This window comes from Moschus berezovskii, chromosome 21 (genome assembly GCF_049115385.1).
Source record: "Moschus berezovskii isolate FMDL1 chromosome 21, NW_MosBer_1.0, whole genome shotgun sequence".
Lineage (NCBI taxonomy): Eukaryota > Metazoa > Chordata > Mammalia > Artiodactyla > Moschidae > Moschus > Moschus berezovskii.
Genome location: NC_142480.1, coordinates 33301665 through 33329010, shown reverse-complemented (window position 1 = coordinate 33329010; position 27346 = coordinate 33301665). Strand labels below are relative to the sequence as shown.

Genomic DNA, 27346 nt, shown 5'->3' with positions numbered 1-27346 from the left:
AATTATGAAACATATATAAACTTCAAATTTTATTTTTCATATAAGCCAAAAAAATTAAACTGATTTGAAAATTTATCATTTTCAAAAAATAACTGAGAAACTGAAATATTAAAAGCAAATTTATAACATTAAGAGCTCTTATGTATTTACGCATGCTTGTGTGTAGACAGGTAACAGAAATATGTAAAGATTACACACATACGACTAAACGAAAGAGAAAAGAATGAGAAAAGAGGACTGTATTAATCAAAATAGGCAATACGATAGACTGAATAGAGTATTTTTAAGATAATACATTTAAGAGGTCATCTTATTTCTACATAACACTAACATTCATTTGAAAATGTTTATGATACTCTAAAAAGCCAGAAAAAGCCCACAATTCAAATTCAGTCTAACCTGAAATGACAGTACCTTCATAATGAAAACTTTCATAAACCAATGATTATCTTCAAAGACTATAAGAAGAAAAAGTAAAGGGGGAAAAATAAGCTATCTATAAAGCTCTAGTACAGGGAGCACAGAAATAATTTTTGAAGTTCTAAAGATGCCTTTTATTTAAAAAATGCCAAAAATAAAAAATGAGAAATGACTATACATTATAATCTAAAAAATGAATATTATCAATGACCAAGATAAATAATGGCTGCCAAAATAGTGAAAATATTCTCCATTTAAATACAGAAAAAGGGTACATTCAATTGCCTTCTAGAGAACAATGTACTTCCTACAAAGCCTCCACTGAAAAATATGATGTGAAATTATTTCTACTCTTTTTTCCTATTAAAATCTTCCAATTCAATTTTGCTTTACTGATCCAATTTCCTGGTACTTAGGACAAGGCTACTTTTTTGGTTTTGCTTTCTATACCTGTGTGATTGCTTATCTGCCTAGAATAGTCCTGAGTTACTAAGAAAAGGCGTGTGGTAAGCAATCCATGCATGTTCTTGGATATCACTCTTCTTAGGAGGCCACTGTATTTTACTGGGATAAATCAGATTCACAGTGGAACTGGGAATTGAATTGACTTTTGTAAGATTTCAAAAGAAGATTGCTTCCCATTTGTATTACGTATGTCTAAAAGAAGGACTAATGTAAAATGACATTATATATGTCAAAAAAAAATAGGGACTAATGTAAGAAGAGAACTAACGTATTAGTTGCTTTCTGCTGAAAATATTTTCTCAAATTGCATGTGACTCTTTATTTTTAAAATGGGATCAAAGCAAAAAAGGCAATTCAGTGTATAGGCTGTAACAGGAATTTACAAACTAGCATATATATTAGCATATGGCCAGGGAAATTTGCTTTCATATAATTAGTACCAGGGGATTTCTTCAGTGGCTCAGGGTAAAGAATTTGCCTGCAATGCAGGAGACACAGGTTCCAACCCTGGGTTAGGAAGACAGGGAGGAGGGCATGGCAACCCACTCCAGTATTCTTGCCTGGAAAATCTCCTAGACAGAGGAGCCTGGAGGGCTAAAGTCCACAGGGTCATGGAGTCAGAGAAGACTGAAGCGACTGAACACACAAACAGTACCAAGTCAAGTGCTCTTTCTAGATTATTCTTTAGAATTCATTTAAGGTACTTTCCTGGTAATTTTTAACACTAATAGGAAGGAATTTCACCTAGTTGGAATAATGTGTGACTGATTTTAAATGTGGGACTGACCTATGTTTCAGCAATCCATTCAACATTTTTAAGAGTTGTTAATCAAGAATCAACCATCTCACAATAAATTGAGTGAGTTCAGAAAGAATTTACTGAGAATATTCTCTATGGAAATCACAAATGTGAATAATATGTGGCTTCTATTCTCAAAGAAAACATAACAGAAAGATAAAAATAGCAAACAAATCTTGCTGCTGCTACTGCTGCTAAGTCACTTCAGTCGTGTCCGACTCTGTGTGACCCCATAGACGGAAGCCCACCAGGCTCCCCCATCCCTGGGATTCTCCAGGCAAGAACACTGGAGTGGGTTGCCATTTCCTTCTCCAATGTGTGAAAGTGAAAAGTGAAAGTGAAGTCGCTCAGTCGTGTCCACCCTTAGCGACCCCACGGACTGCAGCCTACCAGGCTCCTCCATCCATGGGATTTTCTTGGCAAGAGTACTGGAGTGGCTTGCCATTGCCTTCTCTGCAAACAAATCTTACTAAGTGGTAATTAATGAACTGGCGTTTTATCAATAAATACAGAATGAAGTATATTGATTCAAGGCATCTTAAAAGCAAACAATGAGAATTTGGGAATAAGCAGGATGATATTCAAATCAAAGGAGAGGAGGGCAGTAATATTTTGACCCTGCATCATAGGTTTACCGTGAAGCATAGCAAGAATGATTGAGGTCAGGAGGCAGAACTGATAATGGAGAACTAAAGATCTGGTTAGGTTTCAGACATGCTGAATATGTCATAACCTGCACACAATAGGAAAGTATGGAGTCAAAGTTTCAAAAAAGAAATATAAAAAGTAACTATCAATTAATGGCCAATTTTCTTATTATTTGCATTTACATTCATAACATGAGTAAGGTATTATGTATTAGATTAGATCACTATCTAAGATTAGAGATAAAATAAAGAGGTAACTTTCTAACGAATTTTAGAGTTCATTATTCTTCAATTTTTAACATTTTACTTGACCTACTAAAACCTTCTATATTAAAGTTCTATACAATATCACAATTAAAAAATAGAGCCACTTAAAAGGGAAAATAAACCAAAACGACAAATTTAAAAAAAAATATGTTTTAGATAGTATATTTCAAAAAACTATATTTTTAAGTATTGATTTTCCTATTTGATGTCTGGTGGCTATATAGACCAGATGCTTCCTAAAAATTTCCCTGAATTTTACTTTTCCCAAGTATGTTCACAAAAACTTACAAAAACAGAATTTTTTTCTTTCTAATATCAAACTTCCATCATACAGCAATATTCACCTCAGCTAAGTAACAAATACAAAATACTTTTAATAATTTTGTTAAGTAGAATGTTTAAATTACTTCAATGGTTGGGAAAAAGAATAAAGTAGCAGGAAAAGCTTCTTGGTACCTAAAACTAAGACGCAATTAGTCACATTTTATAGTTTGTTCCTTCTTATGAAGCACAAATACACAAGTTTATTGGTATAAGAAATATGACTTCATACAAGTAATCACATATACTACAATTTCTTGCTTGAAATTCAACTGACTCTGAGACTTGTCATATTTACCATTTCAGCTAACATAAAGGTTAGAATGTCCACTCACCAAGATTCCTAGGTTAGGAAGTGTTAACTGATAAAAGTCAGAAATTAACAGTTAAAGTGTCATCAGTTATATTGGTGAAAGTTGTAAATAAGGTAAAAATCTTTGAAATTTTCAATGAGATAATACATATGTAATAGCAATGTGGAAATAAGGAGCAAAACATTCCTGGGGTATTTTATTGATAATTGATTTAACTTCTCTCAAACTCTGATGATCTGATTTGAAGAGAACACGCTTTTTTTTTTTCTTTTACTTTTTAGTATACCATCTACACTTATTTGGAAGTTTCCAGGAAAAAAAAATTTTTTTAAACATAAAAGGAATTTTTCAATTATTTGTACTTACAATGCCATTTTGACTTCTCACTTCTCTAATTATCACCTGACCATATGATAATATGTACCTGACCATACATATTAAAGAACTTTTTGCTAAATTTCAGCAATAAAGATTGCATTAAATTATTATGGTAAGGAATAGCAGAAATTCAATGCTAGATCTTAAACTGTTTAAGTCAACTTTTGTATAGTAATCACTCAAAATAATAATCCATTAAAGTATGACTGAAACAGCACTCTACTCTCAACAAATACAGTTTCAATTTAATTTTCTGTTATAGGCGTAATACTCTTATAACCAAAGCTCTTGGAGACCAATAGTTTAATTTTTCACCATTTCTGACCATATTTTGTGATACAATCTGAAAATTTGAGGAATTTAAAATAAGAAAAGAAAATCTTATAATAGAAAGAAAGAATTTTCTTTCAATCTGAACCTACTTGGATTACTTGGTTATCCTTACTTAATCACCACTGACCCCATCAACTGTAATAAAACAAGAAAGAAAAGAAATGCAAGGAAACTGGAAGAAGATCAACTGAGCCAGAATAGAACTAAATCTAAAATGCACTTGCCTAAGAGTGAATAAAAGGCAATATCACTAGCTTAAAAAAAATCGGAGGCGTAAAAAATAATGCTTGCATCCTCAAATATTTTTGGATCAAGGATATAAATGAATAAATAAAAATATTAGTATGAATTACTTAATAATAGTATTATAAACTCTCATCTCAATGTTCAGAAGAGATTCATAAATTCAGCAAATAATACATTAAATATTTTATAAAAAGGAAGTAAGAGATTCACCAAGAAATAAGTCAGTGGCTGTCTCAAAAATGCTCACAATCTAGTAGGAAGATAGACATTTTTATAGGCAATACAATAATACCATAAACAAAGTACTAGTGAGAGCAAAGAACACACTAGAGAAAAGCACTTATTCTAACTACCAAGAGCAATAAAGACTTCACCTAAATTGGGCATCTAAGACCAAGTAAGATTCCACCGGGAGGAAAAGGTGAAAAGAATACTCCAAAGTCACAAAATAGCTTAAGAAAAGGCATGGAACAATATACATGGATGAACATTCACACATATCCCAGCTGCCCACAAGGGCCTCAGGGTAGGTAATTTAAAAGGATGTTAAAATGTGAGTTTTCCTGTTTTTTCACTTTCAGCTAAGGATCCAAAGCTGTACGTTCCAAGTACAAAAGCTGAGGTGACACATCATCTATGCAACACTTGGAAATACTGGGGCCATAAACTCCTCATGTATCCTTTTGCATTTTATTCACATAAAAAAAAAAATAAAAGTATCTACTGGAGAAGGGGAGTTTATAAATTATTTGAGGAAGAAACAGAACTATGATTCACTCAGATTTTGCCCTACGCCCTTTAGAATACAGGACACTTAATGAATGGAACAGGAACTGGAATTAGGACTGAAACAAAATCTAAAGGCAAGGGGCAAGATGATCTCACTCTGGGCTACCACCTCAGAAATGGCCCAGTGTCCCATTCCAGAGTTTATGGACTCAAGAAACATTTCCCCATAGGACAAATAAGGATCCTGGGAAAGAAACTAGTCCTGAGCCGTTATTAAAGAAAGTCTACCCAAAGGACTGCAAAAGGAACAAGATAACACCAGTAGAGGCGAGAGGCAGACCAGAAAGTCAGAGACTAAGGAAGGTAGTGAAACAAACATAAAGTACCAAATTCTAACTGGGTTATCCTCAGGCGGCAGGAATCCTTGATAAACCCCTCAAAGCAAGAGAAAGAACCCATTCAGATTTCCAACATACCTTTACTACCAATCAGTAATTCTCTATTTCTGATGTCCAAACTTTGGAAGACCCAGGACCTGCACAGTGAGTAGGGAGGAAAAATAAGAAAAAAGAAATTGAGAGCTACTGAGAAGTTGCTGGGTAGCACAGGGAGCCCAGTGTGGTGCTCTGTGATGACCTGGAGGGATGGGATGCGGGGAGGGGATGGAATGTAGGTATAATTATGGCTCATTTGCACTGCTGTATGGCAGAAACCAATATAACATTGTAAAAAAAATTTAACATTTAATAAAACTAAAAAATAGAAAAGAAAGTCTACTAGTTGACATGTCCTGTTCCCCTTCCCCACTCAGATTTTTAAGCCTGCTTTGAGTAAGGTTGATGTAAGGGAGAAATTTTACATAGGATGAGAGTTTGGAATTTTAACTTCTTAGCCTGTTTTTTTATTGCCTGAAAATTAAGACTACTTTGCAATGCCAGAGAGTGAGAAAACATGGAATAAAGGAGGTGAAAAAAAAAGAAGAAGCGCAAGAGGAAGAGAAAGGAAAAAGAGCAAAAGCACGGCAGAACAAAGATAGGTTCTTGAAAAGCATTAAGATACGGAAAAAATAATATTCAGAGTTCAGATATTCAGTGACAGAAAAGAATAAAGTAACTTTCTGTTTGCACCCTGATGAGTTCATCTCTTTTAAAAAACCCATAGAGAGTGGCAAATGGTGGGCAAAGTAGTCTGATTGCAAGGTCAAAATTTTGATATGATTATTGTGAAGTCTGAAATCTACAAATATAGATTACTTTAAGTTATTTTTTAAAGGCATACAATCATCTAAGCATATATATATTGTGAATTTGTTTAAGGAGAATCTACATCTATTTATAAAATGTTCACTCATGTTCTGAGTTGCAGAAACTCGTAAGTACTGGGGAAAAGAAGTTAAAGGCAAATTCCACCTTCATGAGTTTACAGAAAGTGAAAGAGAGTTAATCACTCAGTCATATCCAACTCTCTGAGACCCCGTGGACTGTAGCCCACCAGGCTCCTCTGTCCATGGGATTTCACAGACAAGAAAACCGGAATGGGCTGCCACTTCCTTCTCAATCCTACCCAGGGATTGAACCTAGGTCTCCTGCATTGCAGGTAGATTCTTTACCAACTGAGCTAACAGAGAAGCCACACAGAGGAAACAGACAAGCACACATATTATCTTACACATAATAACTGCTAGAACACGAAGAAGCAAAGTCTACAGGATCATATACAAGGGTAATACAATGAAAGTATAAACGATGAAGAAGTAGGAAACACCTCAGTTAAGGAGAAATTAAAGTTATATCCACAGGATTAGGTTGAGTTACACAGCTGATAGGAGCCTAGGATAAAGGGGTATGTGAGTGGCTGGAAAGAATGCTGCAGGCAGGCAAAGGCACAGTGAAAGCATGGCATATTCTGGGAAGTGTAAGAAGTTCAGTATCAATCAATCAAGCAGTCAATACGTGCAGGAAGAAATAAAGTTGAGCCAGTTCACGTGCCTGGACAGGGAATTTGGATTTTATCTAAAGAACAATGGAGGCCACTGAAAGGTTTTAGTAACACTCATTTTTCATACACTGCATGTCTAGTATACACTAAGAACTTTCACATGCTTGCTTTTCCCTCACAACAACCCTGTGAGGTAGGTGTAATGATTTTCAATTAACAGGTGGGGGGGGGGAACCCTTAAATTTCTTAAGCAAATTACACTTGAATAAACAGCTACAAAGTGGTAGTCAGGATTCCAACCACACTTCAGAAAATACATCAGAAATACATGGATACACACACACAAACATGCATACACATACACACATCACAAGTTTTACCCACAACACACTGAAATTTCAGAGTTAAAATTTTTTTAAAACAAGAAGGCTTATTAAACTCTGCATTAAAACCTGTGGCATAAATAGTTCTTCAAGCAAACTTTAACATTTAAAATTTTCCACCAACTCAATTTATAGTGATAAATACCTGCAGAATTCATAAAATAGGCAGGAATTTATATAAAATAAGATATAGCAAAGCTTGAGGTCATTCCATGAGGATTTTATCTCCATATATTTGCCAGAGGTTATCTGGGGAAAAGATTTTTTCTCATTTATTTCTAAAATATATACATTCAAACTGCATGTATTTTTCTAGGAACATAATTATATTTTGGAGGACAGAAAATAAATAATGTATGAATACAAAAGTTTATTAAATGAAGTAACACAAATTTAAACCATTTAGAATAAAAAGAACTGTTCACCTAATATTAAATTACAAAATCATCTCCCCATTGTTCACAATAAAATATTTGACAGTTTTTTATCTCCCTATAGTATCACAAAGTTTGGTAAGCCAAATAACTTTTTAAAAATATTTTTGGGATGGATCTAAAAATATCTTTAATCCAAAAGATAGAGTATGTACTTCGTAAAACTGAGAAGAGTATCTGAGAAACTAAAATACGTATTGAAACTATTTTAAAATGTGTGTTTTTAAAAATTAGTTTAAGTTAAAATCCACACTCAAAGTATACTTCTGGGTAGCTTATTTTCTCACCAATTTCACTTATTTCTTCAGCGAGTCTTAACATTTCTTTTTAAAATCTCTAATTAAAAACTAGATATTGCCAGATAATTACTGCTGGAGGTCTAAGTACATACAATTATTTAGAAATTCCTGTTATCAATGGATTTGATTCATTTTTCCTATTTCAAATAGAAAATTATAATGGAGGATGAAAAAATAAAGGTTTCATTAAGATTAACTACTATCAATTTAGTATTTATTTCTGAATTCCAAAATTATGAAGAGAATATAGATTAATATGCCTGACCACAATTCAGAATATGATAATAAGCTCCCCTTTGGAAAATAAAAAATTAAATAGAGATATCAGGCATCTATAAGATACTTTATGAAATGAGAATAATTTCTAAATAATGTTTCAAATGCACAACTGAACTTAAACACCAACATTATTTTTGATTGCACAAGCAGTACATGTTCATTAAATTCAAATAGTACACAAGCATATTAAATAAAAATGAAAATTTCCACATAATTCCTTTTTTCCAAGTACCATACATTGGGAGTATATTGAAGTATACGTTTTATATCAACCTAATTAAATTTCATCAGCCACAGAATATATAAAATATAACAATTAAATATCCTGTATAACTGGAAAATATTTATTCAAATATGCACCACAGGTATAGCTCATACCTTTTTACTAAAACATTAAAATAAATATATATATAAAACATATGGTCTATTCTGTCAAGTATGAGTACTTCAGTTAATAAGATGAACAGGATTAATACTTACACTGCATGTAGAAAATGCAAAGGAACCAATTATAGCAAGTCAAATATTTCACATACTAATAAAACACACTCTTGCTAGAGAAACACAAGTATATTATGTCTAAAACTATATTTTTAAAAAATACTGATGTTTACTTTTTTAATGTTTTAACTACTGAGTGAAGTATTAAGTATATGCAAATAAGGGTTAAAATCTCCTTAAAAAGTTAGTTTTTTGACAATATTTAAGTACATTCTTCTGTGAATGTAAATAAAGTTTAGCTTTTCCTAATATACTTGATGTTTCCTGATGAAAATCAAACTGTATTTAGTCTCAAAAACCTTTATTCCAAAACATTGGGAGTAACTCCACTACAAAATTAGAGACAGTCGAAAATCTTGTAGGAAATTAGACCTCCTATTTGCTTCTAAAATAGCACCACTTGGTATTTAATTAGTACAAATAATATTCTAACTAGAACAAAATCACTTGAACCGAAATATCTTGGTTACATAACGTAAGGTACAATTTTGAATACATTGAATTCTACTATTTAGTGGAACAGAAAACACTTAAAGAAATGGTCTCTGGAAAATAATTTTTTCCACCCACCTCATTTTACAAGTAAACAAACTGTGGCCCAGAGAGGCTTTTATCTGCTTTCATTGAGCATCTATAGATATAGAGATGTACACAAATATCATTTAAGTTATGACACGTATGTTAAAGCTACCTAAAACAAAAGACACTATGTTTTATAAGATTAAGACTTTCCAAAGACTAAAAGAGTCTAATTCTTGCCATATAAATGTCTATAGATACACCCATTCTCAACACACACACAAATATAAGTAGTAAATCATACTGTTTGACTAAAAAACAAAACAATGAAATATAACAATCCATATCATATTGTTAAAAATGACACAGTGGTTCTTAATGTTATTTTCCTATCCTATAAAGCACGACCATGCCAAACTTACAAAAGCAGCACTCTTGTAAAATTGCTTTTACAAAAGGAAAAAAGGGAAATTATTAAATAATTAAATGGGACAGAGCAACTAAAATATGCTAAGTGGAAGTTCAAATATTTACTGTTTCTTTTCTCCCATGCTTTCTTTCAATACGGTAAAAAATTTAAACAATATTTCTAAAACAAAAAATCAAAACTACATTCATCAAAAAGTGGCTTTGCTGCAAAGCTTTCACAAAAAGAGTGAAAGCATTAAATTAAGACTAAGGCATAGATAACTGCAAGCAAAGCTAATTAGGATATTTTATTGAATTATAAGTTGATTTGCTACTTTAAGAACATAGCTCTAAAATCATATAATATTGATTTGGTCATTTGAAAATTATTTAAAAACAAACAGATTCTCAAGTTTCATTAAAAGTGAAGAACTTATAAAAGCATTTTAGTTACATTTGCTTTCAGAATAAAATAATTTCCAATGAGTGCATCCATTTATTTGCTATGTAATCAGTACCAATCACAAATTAGATGACCTTAAGAAATTTAGAGCCAGGGAGAGCAGCACTAAGCTTAACTGACCTCAACACAGTTTTCAATGATGCTTCCCAGTTTTGTGTTATTCTCTTGTTTTGGGTTTTCCAGTCTAGGGCGGGTACACAAGAAACTTACAGTCTATGTAGTACTCCTAGTCAGTTTCACTCTGCAGATGGCACAGTGGAGAAATACCTTCTGTACAGGACCATGTACAATTTCTTCTACAGCTGTCAGCACCTAGGGGAAAGTGCGCTGTTAAACAGTTGCTGCGTTCCACCTCAGAAGTGGCTGCAATTCGGTGGTGGGTGAAGTGACTCCTGTACATATATACAGGGATGAAAAGTACTATAGAAAATGAAAACATTTAACAACAAGAGTGGCTTTCTGAAAACTGTGCCACAGCAAAGCAGAATACATCGCTTAGTCACAAGAGCCTTACACAGACAGGCTACTATTCACTTAAAAATTGAATGTTAAGAATGAGACGGAAAAAATAAAAATACAGTTATTCAATTCACAATATAACTAAGTATCATTACTGAAACATATGTCCAAAAATTAAACCCAAACATTGTTTACTGACTTATAGTGTTATTTCTATAGTAATTTTCCTAAAACCAGGCAAATGTATACAGTAAGATTCTTTACTCTGTTTGGCCAATTTATTTGCTTTAGATAACAATTCAAGGGGTAAAAAACAAAATAGGTGAGATATCAAAACTGAAACCTAAGTAACATGAAAATATCTAAAAAGAATTATAAGGAAAAGCATTCTGAATTTCTTAATTACTTTATGTTAAACATTTTATAAAAAAAAAAACCAGTCCTCAAAAACTATAAAGGGCTATTTTTCATATAATGTAGCTTTAAAAGTGACCTAATTAGAAAATGACAACTTCTCTTCCTCAAAGTCACAATGAATTAGAATCCAAATACATCTTCTTCCTTTGCCCATATAAACAATGAATTCACCAATCATATGATAATTTCAGCTCATCAATACAGAAAATAATTACTATATCCTACTTCTACTAAAAAAACAATACTCTTTCTATATGATTTATCTTTGATGGAATCAGAAGATAAAAATCCAGAAATTGTTCTCTGAGAAGTATCACTGAATCACTAGGCAGGGAGGTATTTTCTAATCTATCTCGAGGCACAGCTACTATATTTATGCTAATTTGAAGAGGTAACTGATTACATTATTTCAAAATAGCACATTTAGATTCCTGAAACAGATTGAGAATGCTTTGATGCAAAGTCCAACAAATCAGACCATTAAAAAGTGTTCTTTCATCAAACTTATCTGAATCTCACTTGTCATAACAGATTTATTTTGGCATATATTCAGTGAGGTCAAAGATAGCTTACAATTTCCTTTCAGCTTTCTTAAATTCTTTCTATAATAAGTTATAATGTAAAGGAATGTTATTTCCTTTAAGTGACAAGAGGTTGCAAGGGAAGAAAATGTGCAGAATTCCCCAGTCTCTTTATTAAAAGACATAGATCAGAGATTCCCAATCTGGGATCTACATATGGGAATTAGGAAAACTAGGAATTCTGCAAAATTGCAGGCTAAAGACATATTATACACGTGTGTATTTTTTCCCTAGGGGAAATGGGCTTTTGTCAGGTTTTCAAAAGACTCTGTGATTTTCCAAAAAATTTTAATGAACTACTGGTAAATAATGTGAAGATATTCAAATGAATAAGGAACAGCAATCATTTAAATAAAATTCCTAAATCTGAGCAGCTCATTATGTAAATAAAGTGAGGAACAGACACAAGGAAGTTCCAACCATTAAATGAAATAACTCACAGAAAGTGCCTAATATTGACCTATTATTATCAGTAATAGTAGTAACTTTTCAAAGGACTTATGTCAAACAAAACGTCCTTACAGGGTCCCATCTTTGTCTGATACATAACTTCATAATACATTACTTTTACCTAGCTGTGTCTTCTACTTTTATTTAGGTGTGTCTTCTAAAAGACATCAACATCACAAGCTACACATTTCTTCATTAGTTTAGATACAAAAATGCTAAATACGAGTTTTGAAACACTGCTACATACTCCTAGAGTCTACATTTTCCCAAAAGCTACACTGGTCCCTTCAATGACACAGTACTTACTTGGAAAAGGTTCAGACATAAAAAAAAAATTGGCTTCAAATTTCACTTTATCAGTCTGGTCTTTCAAACAACAACAAAAAAAATCTAAATTGGAAGAATCTATCAAGGAAACACATTTTCTGAAAAGGTTATACAATTAATACTTTTACTTTCATATACCATTTTCTTTACTCAGTTTAATTTTCTGAGGTAAGAGATACAACAAATATTCATACATACACATCCTTTAAAAAGAAGCTTTAGAGTTACAATATGTAGATAAACCTTACCTTTAAAATGAATTCACAATTATTACAAATAGCATTACAAAATAGTGTGCATGGTGCTCTTCAAGATTTTGTTAACTTTTAAATACCCATTAAAAATCGACAAACTGTTACCATGTATTAAAGATGCTCAGTGAAGGAATAAGCTTGCAAATATATCTGAAATAATGGCATACAGTGCAACTATATAGTTTGTTCCCAATCATTTCAAATGTAAAGTACTTTTCCTTGAGTCTTCTCATGATAGGTGTTATATTTTATGTATTCACACACCAATAAAATATATAGCAGTAAGAACAAACAGTAGAGGCTTTAAGGAAAGGCACAGAAGTAGGAGAGAAGCATATTAAGCATTCAGACCACTACAATGGAAAGAATAAGCACAGAATATACGCACACGGAAGGGTCAGTGAAGAGAAGGACAAGAGGCACAGGTCCAGTTACGCTAAGGAATTTTTCAATATTTTATTCCAGACAAGTGGCATTTTGAGAAGTATTATTATAAAAACCATTTCCAGCAGCACCATGGGAGATGAACTAGAGGTGCAGATGGTTCAACTGGGATGCTAACAGTGGGAATATACAGTTAAGAATGATAAAAGATCTGTAAACAAAATTTTAAATAAAGCAAACTACTTTGTAAACCACTGAGAGGGTAAAAATTATAAGATAAATCAAAGCTATTTCTAAAGTTTGAGTACAGAAAGTAGCACGCATTTCATTCACTCACTCAACAACAAAAAAGTTGATTTTCTCATATGGCTCAAGTCCCGTTTTAGCCACTGGGCAAAGCACTGAAAACAAAGAAGCCAGTGATTTGTCCTTTGATTATGTGCTAATGGAAAAGACAGACATTAAATAAACCATTAAATATATAATAAAATGTAAGAAAATGATTCACCAAGGTACTAAAACTAAAGCAAGCGATGAGAAAAGAGTGACAAATACACTGTTTTAAGGAAGCAGCATTATATGAGTGAGGAATGAAATGGCACGCGTCTACAGACGGACGATCTGGGGTAAGAATGCTGCAGACAGACGGAAGAGCAAGAGCAAAGACGCGAGACAGGAACAGATGATGAGATAATACAGGGCCCTGTAGGCCAAGTGATCGAGTTTTAACATGGGACAATATAAGGACTTCAGGTTTTTAACTGTTAGAGAAAGCCACTGCAGTAACTTGACTAGGAGAGAGACACAACCTGTTCAATCTTTTAAAAGGCTCACGCTAGCTGCTGTGGTTGGAACTGATGATAGACAGCAAGAATGAAGTATCAGCAAGACTTGGAGAAAACTTACCTAACAGACTATCAGGTGGGACTTCTCCCATAGACAGAAATTGGCATTACAATCCACGACTATGAACAAAAAAAAAAATCACCACTCAAGAGTGTCACATTTAAAAGACAGTCTAAACAAGTTTAGTTTCTCTTTACTCCAGACTGCCTATCCCTGCCCATCTTGCGTGAGTCAATCATCAGAGTCTGCTTCACTGACTTAATGTAGTTGGACAGCGCTATTTCCAAGAGCCCAAATCATATCAGAGTGGGCCGAAAGATGGGCATGCATGGAAAACTGGTAACCTCATCACTCAGCTGGACTTTTGCTTATGTTTAGACTTGCTTATCATCCCACGCCCAGACCCCCTAGCCATGCCTATATGAGGAGGTGGGAAAACGTGGAATGGAAAACAGGTAGAGAGAACTGGAGTCACTATTTAAAACAGCAAAGAGTGAGGCTATCAAAGTAGTTGGGGATCCCACTGGGGCTGGGTGCATACTGCAGAAGCAGAAACTGAGAAAGAGTAGAAAAAGACAAACTGGATAGTGTGACATTTCAAAAATATCTCATCCCCCCAAAAAAGTTTAACACACATGACACATCAAGAGCAGTATTTTCCTCTTTCCCTACAGAAGGCATGAGGGTTATTCAGATGATCAGAAATAGAGAAAATTAAAAAAATGCGCCACTTAATTAGGGGCATCTTTTCCCTTTTTACTTCTCTCCTCCAAGCACCAACACTCAGGAGGACAAACAGGAATATAAATGAAGAGCAGATCACTCTCTACTCACTGGAATGAGCAGCCTGAATGACTAGATTCAACCCCTTCCACTCTACAATCTCTCAGAACAGCCTAAGCAGCGAGTAGAAGGGGAAAAGCTGTTTCAAATCGTGCTGCTGCTGCTAAGTCACTTCAGCCGTGTCCGACTCTGAGTGACCCCATAGACGGAAGCCCACCAGGCTCCCCCATCCCTGGGATTCTCCAGGCAAGAACACTGGAGTGGGTTGCCATTTCCTTCTCCACAAATTGTGCTATAAGGGTAAAATTCAAACTAAGTCAGATTAAACTGACTTTACTAAAGTTAGACTAAGTTGATTTTCTGACATGTCCAGAAAGCTTTAATATTTCCCTGGAGTAAAGAAACAAACAACAAACTGATATGACCAATCATAAGCAAAGGTCAGATTGGAGAAAAATAAAAAACTTCATGTTTGCATTCCCACTTCCCGTCATCTCAAGCCATACTGTATTATGAAACGGTTAACACCAATGAGCTAGTAAATGACTTATTTGCTTTTCATCTCTCTAAAATATTCAGGCTGAATAGTTGCATAACCATATTACTTCTTATTCTTAAGAAGAAGTAATTTCTTATTCTTAAGAACTAGTAATTATATAACTATGAGTGTTTCATAAGGAATTATTTAGACTTCCTTATGTACAAAAGTTATTTAAGTATTTTGAACATTTGTAAATAATACTGTCTTATTATAAAGACTGACAAATATAAATATTATATACATTTGTAGAGAATACTAGGTTGTATTGAAACTAAAAAGCAAAATCACATAAATCGGATACCAAACTTAGAAGCTTGAAGACAAAAAGGATCCACAGAAGGAAAAAGTAAAAAAGAAAAGAAAACAAGAGTTTAAAATGTTTGTTTTAAGGGAACATTTTTGATATTCATATTGGAGTAACCTGAAACACAATTTTAAAGAATATTCTGCCTTGATTTATATCTTCATAACTTTGTGCTGTCCCCTAAATTTTCCACTTATTTAATATTCAAATTAAAATTTAATAGGAATTCTCTGAAAACAGGTATATCTTCTAAAATAAATTAAGGTATCGGGATTTTACATGACTAAATAATACATAATAATTCTGTTTGAATGTCACACTTTTAGAGAATACAGGACCCTATTACACTCATGTATATACCTCCTTGTGTAATGGTCCTATTCATCTTACAATCACTTATCCCAAATTATGCCTGGTATATAACATTTTATCAATTAGTTCTCAGAGATACAACATAAGGTAAGTAATATGACTCAAAGTTACAAAACTAAGTTCTATAATTATATTTTTTTCTAGTCTAGTTTTTCACAGGATATAAGAATAAATATTATCATTTATAAGTACATTGAAAAGTATAAAGAAAATCATTTAAACTCAAGTATTTCAAACTTACATGTTAATTCACTGTTAGTAAATAATGTCAGCCCGATTGTCAACACAATATTGAAAGAGAAGAACAAAGCTGGAAGATTGACTCTATCAGACTTAAGACTTAGTACACGGAGAAGGAAAATGGCAACCCACTCCAGTATTCTTGCCTGGAAAATCCCATGGATAGAGGAGCCTGGCAGGATCCAGTCCATGGGATCATAAAGAATCAGACACGTCTGAGCAACTGAGCACACACACATAGAAACTGTACATAAAACCTAAAACCGAGCTGAGGTCCAGATAGCAAAACTGCCATTTGGAGGTCTCACATACAAGACTGCCTTTTTATTTTTGTTACACATCTTTTAGGACTTCTTTTGTGTAAAGTAACATATGAATATTTTATTATTAAACACTCTAAACACTGGTGTAAAAGAAAAAGACTTACTATAAAGTAACAGCATTCAAAACTGTTTGATATCAGTCAAAGAACAGAAAAACTGATCAATGGAAGAGAATAAAGAGCCCCAAAACAAACTCATACAAATACAGTCAACTGATCTTGGACAAAGAAGCAAATAAAAGTCAATGAAGAAAGAATAACCTTTTCAACAAATGGTGCTGGCCTAACTGGACATCCATATCAAAAAAATAATAATCTAGATGCAGACAATAAACCATTTATTAAAAATGAGCTCAAAACAGAAAAAAGACAAAGCTATAAACCTCCTAGAATATAACATAGGAGAAAAATCTAGGTGACCTTGGAATTGACAATAACTTTTCAGATATACCAAAAACACAATCCATAAAAGAAAATAATTCATCAGTTGGTCTTCATTAAAATTAAAAACTTTTGCTTGGCAAAAACAAAGAAGTCCATTAAGAGAATGAAAAAACAAGCTACAGATAGGGAGACATTGTTTAGAAAACACATATATGATAAAGAACTAGTAAACTAAAAAGACAAAAACTCAAATTCAACAACTAGAAAATGAATTCAATTTAAAAAATGGGCCAAAGGTCTGAAAAGACACCTTACCAAAACAATAAAGTGATGACCTATGAGCATGTGAAAAGATGCAGAACATCAATCAAATGTGTATTAGTTTGTCAGGGCTGCCATAACTGGAGGACTTAAATAACAGAAATTAATCATCTCACAGTTTGGGAGGCCAGAGTCTGAAATCAAGGTGTTGGCAGGGCTGGTTCCTTCTGAGGGCTGTGAGAGAAGGATCAGATTCCAGGCCTCAATCGTTGGCTTACAGATGGCAGTCTTCAGGTTCCCATGGCATGCCCCCGGTATGCATATCTGTGTTCAAATTTCCCCTTTTTTATAAGGACACCAGTCATATTGGATTAGGACTCACTGTAATAACCTCACTTTAACTTGATTAACTCTGTAGAGATCCTAACTCCATATAAAGGCGTAAGGTCATGAAGTACTAAAGGATTAGAAATTCAAGATATAGAATTGATGGGGATATAACAGTAAATCATTAGGGAAATGCAAACTAAAACAGCCATGAGATACCACTACCACCTATTAGAATGCCAAAAACCTGAAACGCTGACAACACCAAATGTTACCGAGGATGTAGAGCAACAGGAACGTTCACGCACTGCTAGTGGAATGGAAAACAGTACAGCCAATTTGGAAAACAGTCTGTCAGTTTCTTTTAAACTAAACATCCTCTTACCATATGATTCAGCAATCACACTCCTTGGCATTTATGCAAATGAGCTACAACTTATATCTACAAGAAAACCTACACACAAATGTTTATAGCAGCTTTATTCATAATTGTCAAAACCTGGAAGCAGTCATGGTGTTCAACTAGGTGAATGAATAAACAAACTGTGGTATATCCTTGTTATATAAAAAGAAATGAGGTATCATACCACAAAAAAGACATAAGGACAGCTTAAATGCATATTACAAAATGAAAAAAAAGGCAATCTGAAGAAGGCTACACAGTCTATGATTTCAAGCATATGACATTCTGGAAAAGGCAAAACTATACATACAGTGAAAAGATTAATGGTTGCCAGAGATGCACGGGGTAGGGGGGGTTCCTTGGTGGCTCAGGGGTAAAGAATCCACCTGCAATGCAGGAGCCACAGGAGATGCGGATCCAACCCCTGGGCTGGGAAGATCCCCTGAAGGGCACAGCAACCCACTCCAGTATTCTTGCCTGGAGAATCCTATGGACAGAGGAGCCTGGTGGGCTATAGTCCATGGGGTCGCAGAGTAGGACAGGACTGAAGTGATTTACCACACGTGCACGAGATGCATGGGGAGGAAAAGGGGGATGAGGTAGAACACAGGTGATGTTTGTATTTCACTGCAGTGATGGATACATATCATTATGCATTTGTAACGACACTAAAATTTTAATGTATCATACTAATGTATCACACTGAATCTTAATGTATCATACTAATGTAAGATGTTAATAGGAAAAAACTGTGTGCCAGGGTTGGGTAGGGTGGGGGGCAGAAGTATGGACAATAAAAAAGTAGAGTCAACCCTCAGTGTCCATGGGAAATTAGCCCCAGATTCCTGCAGATACCAAAATCCAAGGATGTTTAAGTCCCTTATACAAAATTGTACAGTACTGGCATACACTCTATGCAATACTCCCATAAACATTAAATATCTCTGTATTAGTTATAATACCTGTGTGTTCAGTCACTTGGTTGTGTCCGACTCTTTGTGACCCCACGGACAGGAGCTTGCCAGGTTCCTCTATCCACAGGATTTTTCAGACAAGAATATTGGAACTGACCGCCATTTCCACCCCCAGGGGATCTTCCTGACCCAGGGATCAAACTTGTGCCTGCTGTGTCTCCTGCAGAGTGTATGTGCTGTGCTCAGTCGCTCAGTCATGTCTGACTCTTTTGACCCCATGGACTGTAGCCTGCCAGGTTCCTCTGTCCATGGGGATTCTCAGGCAAGAATACTGGAGTGGGTAGCCCTTCCCTTCTCCAGGGGATCTTCCTAACCCAGGCATCGAACCCAGGCCTCCTGCATTGCAGGTGGATTCTTTACCAGCTGAGGCTTAAGGGAAGCCCAAGAATACTGAAGTGGGTAGCCCATCCCTTCTCCAGGGGATCTTCCTGACCCAGGAACTGAACCAGAGTCTCCTGCTTTGCAAATTGGTTCCAAATTGGGAAAGGAGCACATCAAGGCTGTATATTATCACCCTGCTTATTTAACTTATATGCAGGGTATACCATATGAAATGCCAGGCTGGATGAAGCACAAGCTGGAATTAAGATTGCCAGGAGAAAAGTCAATATCCTCAGATATACAGAGGACACCACCCTTATAGGAGAAAGTGAAGAACTAAAGAACCTCTTGGTGAAAGTGAAAGAGGAGAGTGAAAAAGTTGGCTTAAAACTCAACATTCAAAAAACTAAGTTCATGGCATCTGGTCCCATCACTTCATGGCAAATAGATGGGGAAACAGTGAGAGACTTCATTTTGGGGGGCTCCACAATCACTGAAGATGGTGACTGCAGCCATGAAATTAAAAGACACTTGCTCCTTGGAAGAAAAGCTATGACCAACCTAGACAGCATATTAAAAAACAGAAACATTACTTTGCCAACAGAGGTCCATATAGTCAAAACTATGGTTTTCCCACTAGTCATGTATGGAGGTGAGAGCTGGACTATAAAGAAAGCTGAGTGCTGAAGAATTGATACTTTTGAACTGTGGTGTTGGAGAAGACTCTTGAGAGTCCTTTGGACTACAAGGAGATCCAACCAGTCCATCCTAAAAGAAATCAGTCCTGAATATTCACTGGAAGGACTGATGCTGCAGCACCAATACTTTGGCCACCTGATGTGAAGAACTGACTCACTGGAAAAGACCCTAATTCTGGGAAAGATGAAAGCAGGAGAAAGGGACGACAAAGAATAAGATGGTTGGATGGCATCACCTACTCAATGGACATGAGTTTGAGCAAGCTCTGAGATTTGGTAATGGACAGGGAAGCCTGGCGTGCTGCAGCCCATGGGGTAGCAAAGAGTCGAACATGACTAAGTGACTGAACTGAATGCCCGCATTACAGGCAATGGATTATTTACCAGCTACCAGAGGATTCTTTACCAGCTGAACTACCAGAGGATTTTTTATATCTTTACCTGCTAAGCCATCAGCCCGATCAGGACTTCTGATACGTAAGATAATGTAAATTCTATGTAACTATTTGTCAGCACACACCAAATTTGATTTTTTTCTTTTTGGAACTTTCTGGATTTTTTTTTTCCAAAATATTTTTAATCCTTGCTTGTTTGAATCCGAGGCTTTAGAACCTGTGGGTACAAAGTGCTTAGTTGTGTGTGTGCTCAGTTGTGTCCGACTCTTTGTGGCCCCATGGACTGCAGCTCACTAGGCTCCCCTGTCCATGGAATTTTCCAGGCAACATAACTGGAGTGGGCTGCCATTTCCTATTTCAGGGGATTTTCCTGACCCAAGGATCTAACCCACATCTCTAGCATCTCCTGCAATGACAGATGGATTTTTTTTACCAACTGTGTCACCTGGGACATGAGTAGCCAGTATGAAGGGTCAACTGCATATGGCAACTCCCTTGGACTTTCTACTAAATTTTTCTGTAAGACTAAAACTGCTCTGGGTTTCCCTGGTGGCTCAGCCAGTAAAGAATCCATCTGCAATGTAGTAGACCTGGGTTCAATCCCTGTGTGGAGAAAAAAACCTTGAGAAGGAAATGGCAACCCCCTCCAGTATTCCTGGAGAATTTCTGGGACAGAGGAGCCTGGCAGGCTACAGTCCATGAAGTTCTAAGAGATGGACATGACTTAGCAACTGAACCACCACTACCGCCAAAATTGCTCTAAGAAGTGCAGACTATTATTTTTCAAAAACTAGATGTTCTATTAATGAGGTCAACAAGTAAAAAAGTTTAGGATCATTACCTGGAAACAGAAATAGCCCCCCAAAATCTAAGTGCAAATGGTGACACATGATTTTTTTCTGCAACGGTCATGAAAGTAAAATGGAAGTAAATTATAAAAAAGATATTATATGATTTTTAAATATGGTGACTTAGGTGCAATGCAGATAGAGAAACAATGGTAACACTGTTACAATGGCTGATATGAAATGATTTTATCAAGGTAAGATTTTTTTTGTTTTTCATTTTTCCAATGACATTTTTCTGTAAAGCTATTTTTACAGCTTTACCAAAAACAAAAACACATTTTCAATGTAAAGCTTCTTTTTCAGGCTATCAGCACTTGAAATGGAACACAGTGACAGAGCCTAAGAAGAATTCCATGCATTCAAAATAAGAAATAAATCTAAACACACAGCTACCCAAACTTGCTGTCATCACATGCAAGTAGTATTTTAAGTTTCTAGGATCACAGGGCATGTTAGTTTATAGAGGCAATTCATTCCATAAAGCTCAATAAAATTATAATCTATATATAGGAAAGTTGTAAGTAGGTAACAAGTTTTAAATAGGCCAAGATATTTTGTTAAGTTTAACAATGTGCTATTTTAATTTCAGGAACCCAGATAAAGCCATAGATATAACAGTATTAATAACTTAACGTTATTATTCTTTTTAGTATTTGTGATATACTTACTTTAGTCATCCTAAAATTCCCCAGCTTACCTGATGATGTTAGCATGGAACCAAGTAATATTGTTTCAGCAAACTGAAATAGAAAACTTCTGACTAAAAGAATTCAAGGATAAGTTTTCCCTCCCTGCTTACACATCATGCAAATTACTTAGATGCAATGGAAAATGTATAGAAACAGGGAAATTCTAAATTAACTATGAGATGATTTTCATAAGAGAAGGAAACAGTTTTCTACCCTTTATAGTTACAATAAAAGTGGCTACTTTTCTAAAGTGTGTAGATCTATCCATACTCCTGAAGGATACTGAATGTTCATTTTTTAAAATACAGGATAACTATAAATTTTAATATCATTTTGATATGCAGACAGGTTTATCTTATTATCAACTGTCTTAGCATTTCCAAATTTTAATATCTAAGAATGATATTTAAGAGAGATCATATACCAAATTTATGCCTTATAATGACACTAAAAATAAATATAGGCTTTGTCATGACTCTAAGACCATCTCCACTTTAAGGTTGACAAAAATGTACATGAATTTCTCAGAGCTCCTTATGATGTCTAGAATATAATTTGTCATTTTAATAATACATGTCCTTAATCTCATCAAATGTAAAAAGAATGAGCATTATAATTTCTTCTACCACAAAGCTATAGAAATTTAATACTGAAATCATTCACTGTGATAATTTAGCAAAATCAAAACTTTATTGGGTAAGGAAATAAAAATTTGCTGTCTATGCCATGTAAAGATGCAGGGTAGAGATTGTCCAACGAAGCTGTGTTCTATAATACAAGTTCCTGAGACATTTTGGAGATGAAAATCATGTAACAGCAGTCCTTTCTCAATTCATGGAAAAATTAGACTAAGGGATAAAATTGACAGATTTTGAGATTTTCACCTAATTTTTAATATTTGCTAATTCCTACAAGTTGCCCATACGAGACTATTCTATTAGTACAACATGATAGCTAATTGGGCAGACCTTGGGAGCAGACTAAGCAAATCCTATCCCTGCGTCTAATTTTATAGAAAAAATATATTTATATGGGTTTGCATGTATACACACACACACACACATATACATAAGTGTATAGATATACATTGGAGAAGGAAATGGCAACCCACTCCAGTGTTCTTGCCTGGAGAATCAAAGACAGAGGAGCCTGGTGGACCGCCATCTATGGGGTCGCACAGAGTCGGACACGACTGAAGCGACTTAGCAGCAGTAGCAGTAGCAGCATAGATATACATAGGCATGTATACATGTACGCACATGCACACATACATATATACACTTACATGCATGTACATGCTTATATACACATGACTACATATACCATACATGCCTGCATGTTGCATACACACATGCTGTCAGCAAATCATTTACTCTCTCATGCTGTCTTTTCTTCACAGAATTATTGTGTGAACTAATTCAGTATGTGGAAAGCATGTAGAGACAAAGCTGTCTCTGGCTCATATAAGTTCCATATAACCATTAGCTATTAGTAGCATTATCAATGCTGCTGCTACTAAGTTTAATATACTAATATTCCTAGTGTCCTAAAGAGCATCATTTCCACATGCTCTATGACTTGAATAAGTGGACTAAATTTGATGACTACTTCCACTGAAACAGACATAAAAGCATGGAATTTTGAAATACATTTGGGATTTTTAGATGGAGCAGAGAAAGAACCAAGAGTAGGGAGTATCTTTTGTCACAAAAAACTCTGAACTCTGCTGAATTAAAATCTATTTGCATGTCATATGAGATTTGTGAGTACAGATAATAGAAATGCATCCTATCCCAAACTTTCTTTATTCTTTAACAGCAGCAGCTGACACAGGAGAATAATTTCCTGCTTCACTGTGCTGACAGTACATCGCCTAGATTCAGAAATTATATTCTCAGCAGGAAGGCAATAGGTTTCTGTCTACACTGAAGAAATAGAAAGATAGAAAAATTACACAAAATAGAAATGATTTATTATTATTGTAAAAGAAAAAACCAAATTGTATCAAAGAAGATCTATTTTTAATTGGTGACACTCAAAATAGAACTGTTTATTTTAAATTTCACGTGTTTGGCCACAGTATTTTTTAAAGAAACAAAAATTTTATTTATTTGTAATCTTTCAAACAAATCTTGTATTTCTATTCTTCCTAAAATTTTTAAACAAAAATTTTAATAAGATCAACTAAAATTTATCAGTCCTCTGATTTTATTTAATTATACTTAATGTGTAGAACACTGGCCCTAGTTCAGACAGTAAGTAGCATTTAAAACTTTTACTTAGGAGAATGGCATTAAGTGGTAACTAACAGCTTAAAGTTTTATATTACCAAAAAATTATTCTTCACATAATAAGTAATGATTTCCATGTGTGGCCTGTGGGGTGTATATGTGTATACATATTTATAAGATACGAGGTTTTCTTCTAATTTAGATATATAAAAATCTAGTTATTTGTCTTCGGAGAAGGCAATGGCACCCCACTCCAGTACTCTTGCCTGGGAAATCCCATGTACGGAGAAGTCTGGTGGGCTACAGTCCATGGGGTCGCTAAGAGTCAGACACGACTGAGCGACTTCACTTTCACTTTTCACTTTCATGCATTGAAGAAGGAAATGGCAACCCACTCCAGTGTTCTTGCCTGGAGAATCCCAGGGATGGTGGAGCCTGGTGGGCTGCCGTCTATGGAGTCGCACAGAGTTGGATACGACTGACGTGACTTAATAGCAGCAGCAACAGTTATTTGTCTTATGTAAAATGAGTTTTAAGCTGTATGTTAAAGTAACCCTAGAGGTCACAGAGACATATTGTAGACTTCTAGTCTATAATGATGAAGTACCAACCTCAGGTTCTAAAAAGTAAGTCTGTAGGTTCCGATCTATCTGTTGTTTATTAATCATGTGACATTGGGCAACTTATCATTTTGTTCCCTCATCTGTAAAATGAGGATACCAGCAGTGTCTTTCTAATGGGATTTGTTTGAAGATTAAAACAAAATCAGTATTAAAATGTATAGAGCAAGTCTTATTATTACCATTATTGTTATGGTTAAGGATGGCAAATTAAGGATGCTTCCTTCTGAAATTCCATTAAGATAACAAAAAAAGTACAAAACTGAAGGACAAAAGAATGGTAGAGAAGACAACAACAAAGTTTTGGAAAATGAAAAACTCAGGCAGAAGACACTTAGTGACAGGATCCAGACACAGCACAGGATCCAGAGAGCTAAGTGGCAGAAAAGGAGGAAAATATAAGAAGACAATTTGCCTAGTGAAACCTCAGGCTGGAGTACGTAAGAGCTGAATACTGAGGGATTCTCTAGAAGGCTACATAGACAACACTTCCACACACAGGTTAACCACCTCACTTCACATGTCCTCTTCGGCCTCTAGACGATCAGAGAGTTGGGTATCAGAGATCTTCCTGACTTGGAACTGCCAAGTATAATGTAGATAGGAATGAAAGGACCAGGTTCAGCTGGACCTGAACTGGTTCTTAACTGCTGGCAGACAGTTGTAAACTATCCAAGAAAGAATACTTGAAAATTCACTGGAGAACCTTTAAGACCCCAGAAATTAGATATAGATACCACAATCTCAAATCTCCCAAGATTAATATTGGTTGTTTGCTTGATTACTCCAATGAAGCCATCCAGAAAACAATTCCTGCCTCTAGACACACAGATACCAACTAAATCTGTAGCACCTCATTAAGTCTAGGCTTTCAGAAAAGTCTCCAACATGAAAGACTAAAACCAAAGTAAACAAACAAGAAAAAAAGGACTCAGAGGAAACACAAAGAGCTGAAGAGACCTTAACAAATTATTACCACCCTCAGACATAATAAAGGATAATTATAGCCAAAAAATAAGAAGAATGTACTGTGTAAAAAAATTGAATAATTAAGAGAAACAGAACTTTTAGAAAATAAAATTTGATGAAACAAAACATTCAGTGAAAGAGAACACCTAGAAAATTTCCTAGTAAGTAGAATATAAAGACAAATTTTTAAAAGAAGAGAAAACACAAGAAAACTGGTATACAAATCCGGACTAACACCTGTCCTATGACTAGAGATAGAGAACAAAAAAATGAGAGAAGAGAGCAATACTTTCACAATTCTGAGGAAAAGTTAAAGTCTACAATTACACACATAAGCTAATACTCAACCAAATGTGAGGACGGGATGAAGATATTTACAAGAAAGCAAACTTTTATGATCTCTTTATCAGGAAGCATCAAAATATACTCCTATAAAATAAAGGAGGAAAAGGGGGAAGGAAAGGGTGGGACTCAGGATATAAAGGATCTAACACAGAACAGCCAGGGGAAGTCCCAACATGTCCTCTAGGCACTGGGTGTAACAAGCAACCAATCTGGATTGAAGAACAGATCATGATGGAAAGGTTTCTCCAAATAAAAACAAATTTGATACAGAGTCTGAAACCACGTTTGAGCACTCAAAAAGTACTGATATGCATGTTACAGGTCTGTTGAAACATTTAGGGAAAAAACAGTAGTACACAAAAAGTGAGCAAATAAAAATAAGGTTATTACTAACTCTCCCCCAAAAGAAAAAATTATAGGAGAAAGGAAACAATCATAATACATCACTTTGCTTAGAAAGAAACAGTATTTAGTGATTTAATGCAACATACTTATTGGATAAGTATGTTGAGAAAAATGGACTAATTACTGTATAAGTACATTGAAACAATGAGATGATAAATATAAGAATACTAAATTCCCAATTAATAACAGGAAGTAAATTGTTAAGAAAAACTGATAAATCAATAAAGGACAGCTTTAAAGTGTTATTTAAAAACATGGAAATGCCACAAGGAACAGCTCCAAGAATGCAAAGTGACTGCCTCTGCAGAGTACTGTGGAAGATGGTGAGCTTGCAATACGGGGTTGTTTTACTTAGCTTCAAGGCTTCTAATACTACGTTTTTTAAAATTCTGTATGTATATTATTTAAGTTACAAGAATCAATTTAAGAAAGTAAATAAATTCATTTCTAACTTATAATGCAAAATAACACACTGATATATAAAACAGTAATAGACTAACATCAACTTCCAAATTTTAACATAGTAATATCTCAATTACCCAATACCAGCATAGTTTCATATAAGAAAATCTGGAGATGAAGTTTATACCTTCAAGTGATAAAACTTTCCTTTCTCATTATTAAAAGATTTTTAAACTTACCACATATTCTTGAATTAGTGCCATTCCTTAACCTTTTGATAATTACGTTGTTATTATTATAGATATTCATTATCATATTCACATCAGGACCTCTGGGGTATACAGACTGCTCTCTATATTATGTTAAATGGCCCCAGGTCTGTCTGTTTTATAATCTTAAAAGAGTAAAAAAAATAGAAAGATCTGGTTTACTAAGGATTCTAGTTAATAAACCTGATCAGAACTATAAAAAACACTTAGAATAATGCAAGAATAAAATTAATATAAAAATAGCAAACACATTGTGCTTACTATGTGTCACTATTCTAAGCACTTTTTATACACATTTCAACTCTGTAAGGTAGGAGCTATTAATTTCCCCATTTTACAGATGAGAAAACAAAGGCACAGAGAGGCAAAGTGACTTGATGGG

At 34.6% G+C, this 27346-nt stretch overlaps 1 protein-coding gene across 3 annotated transcripts in view; it reads right to left on the bottom strand.

Annotated features, from left to right (window-relative positions):
• NOVA1 (NOVA alternative splicing regulator 1) overlaps positions 1 to 27346 on the bottom strand; it is a 166451-nt gene that overhangs the window by 104880 nt on the left and 34225 nt on the right. The window contains exon 1 of one of the 3 annotated variants that reach the window (XM_088829508.1): positions 10354 to 10449. The exons of the other annotated variants lie outside the window; for them this stretch is intronic. The gene's annotated coding sequence lies outside the window, so the exon portion shown is untranslated. Of the gene's footprint in view, positions 1 to 10353; positions 10450 to 27346 lie in introns of those variants that run through there. 3 annotated transcript variants of the gene reach the window in all.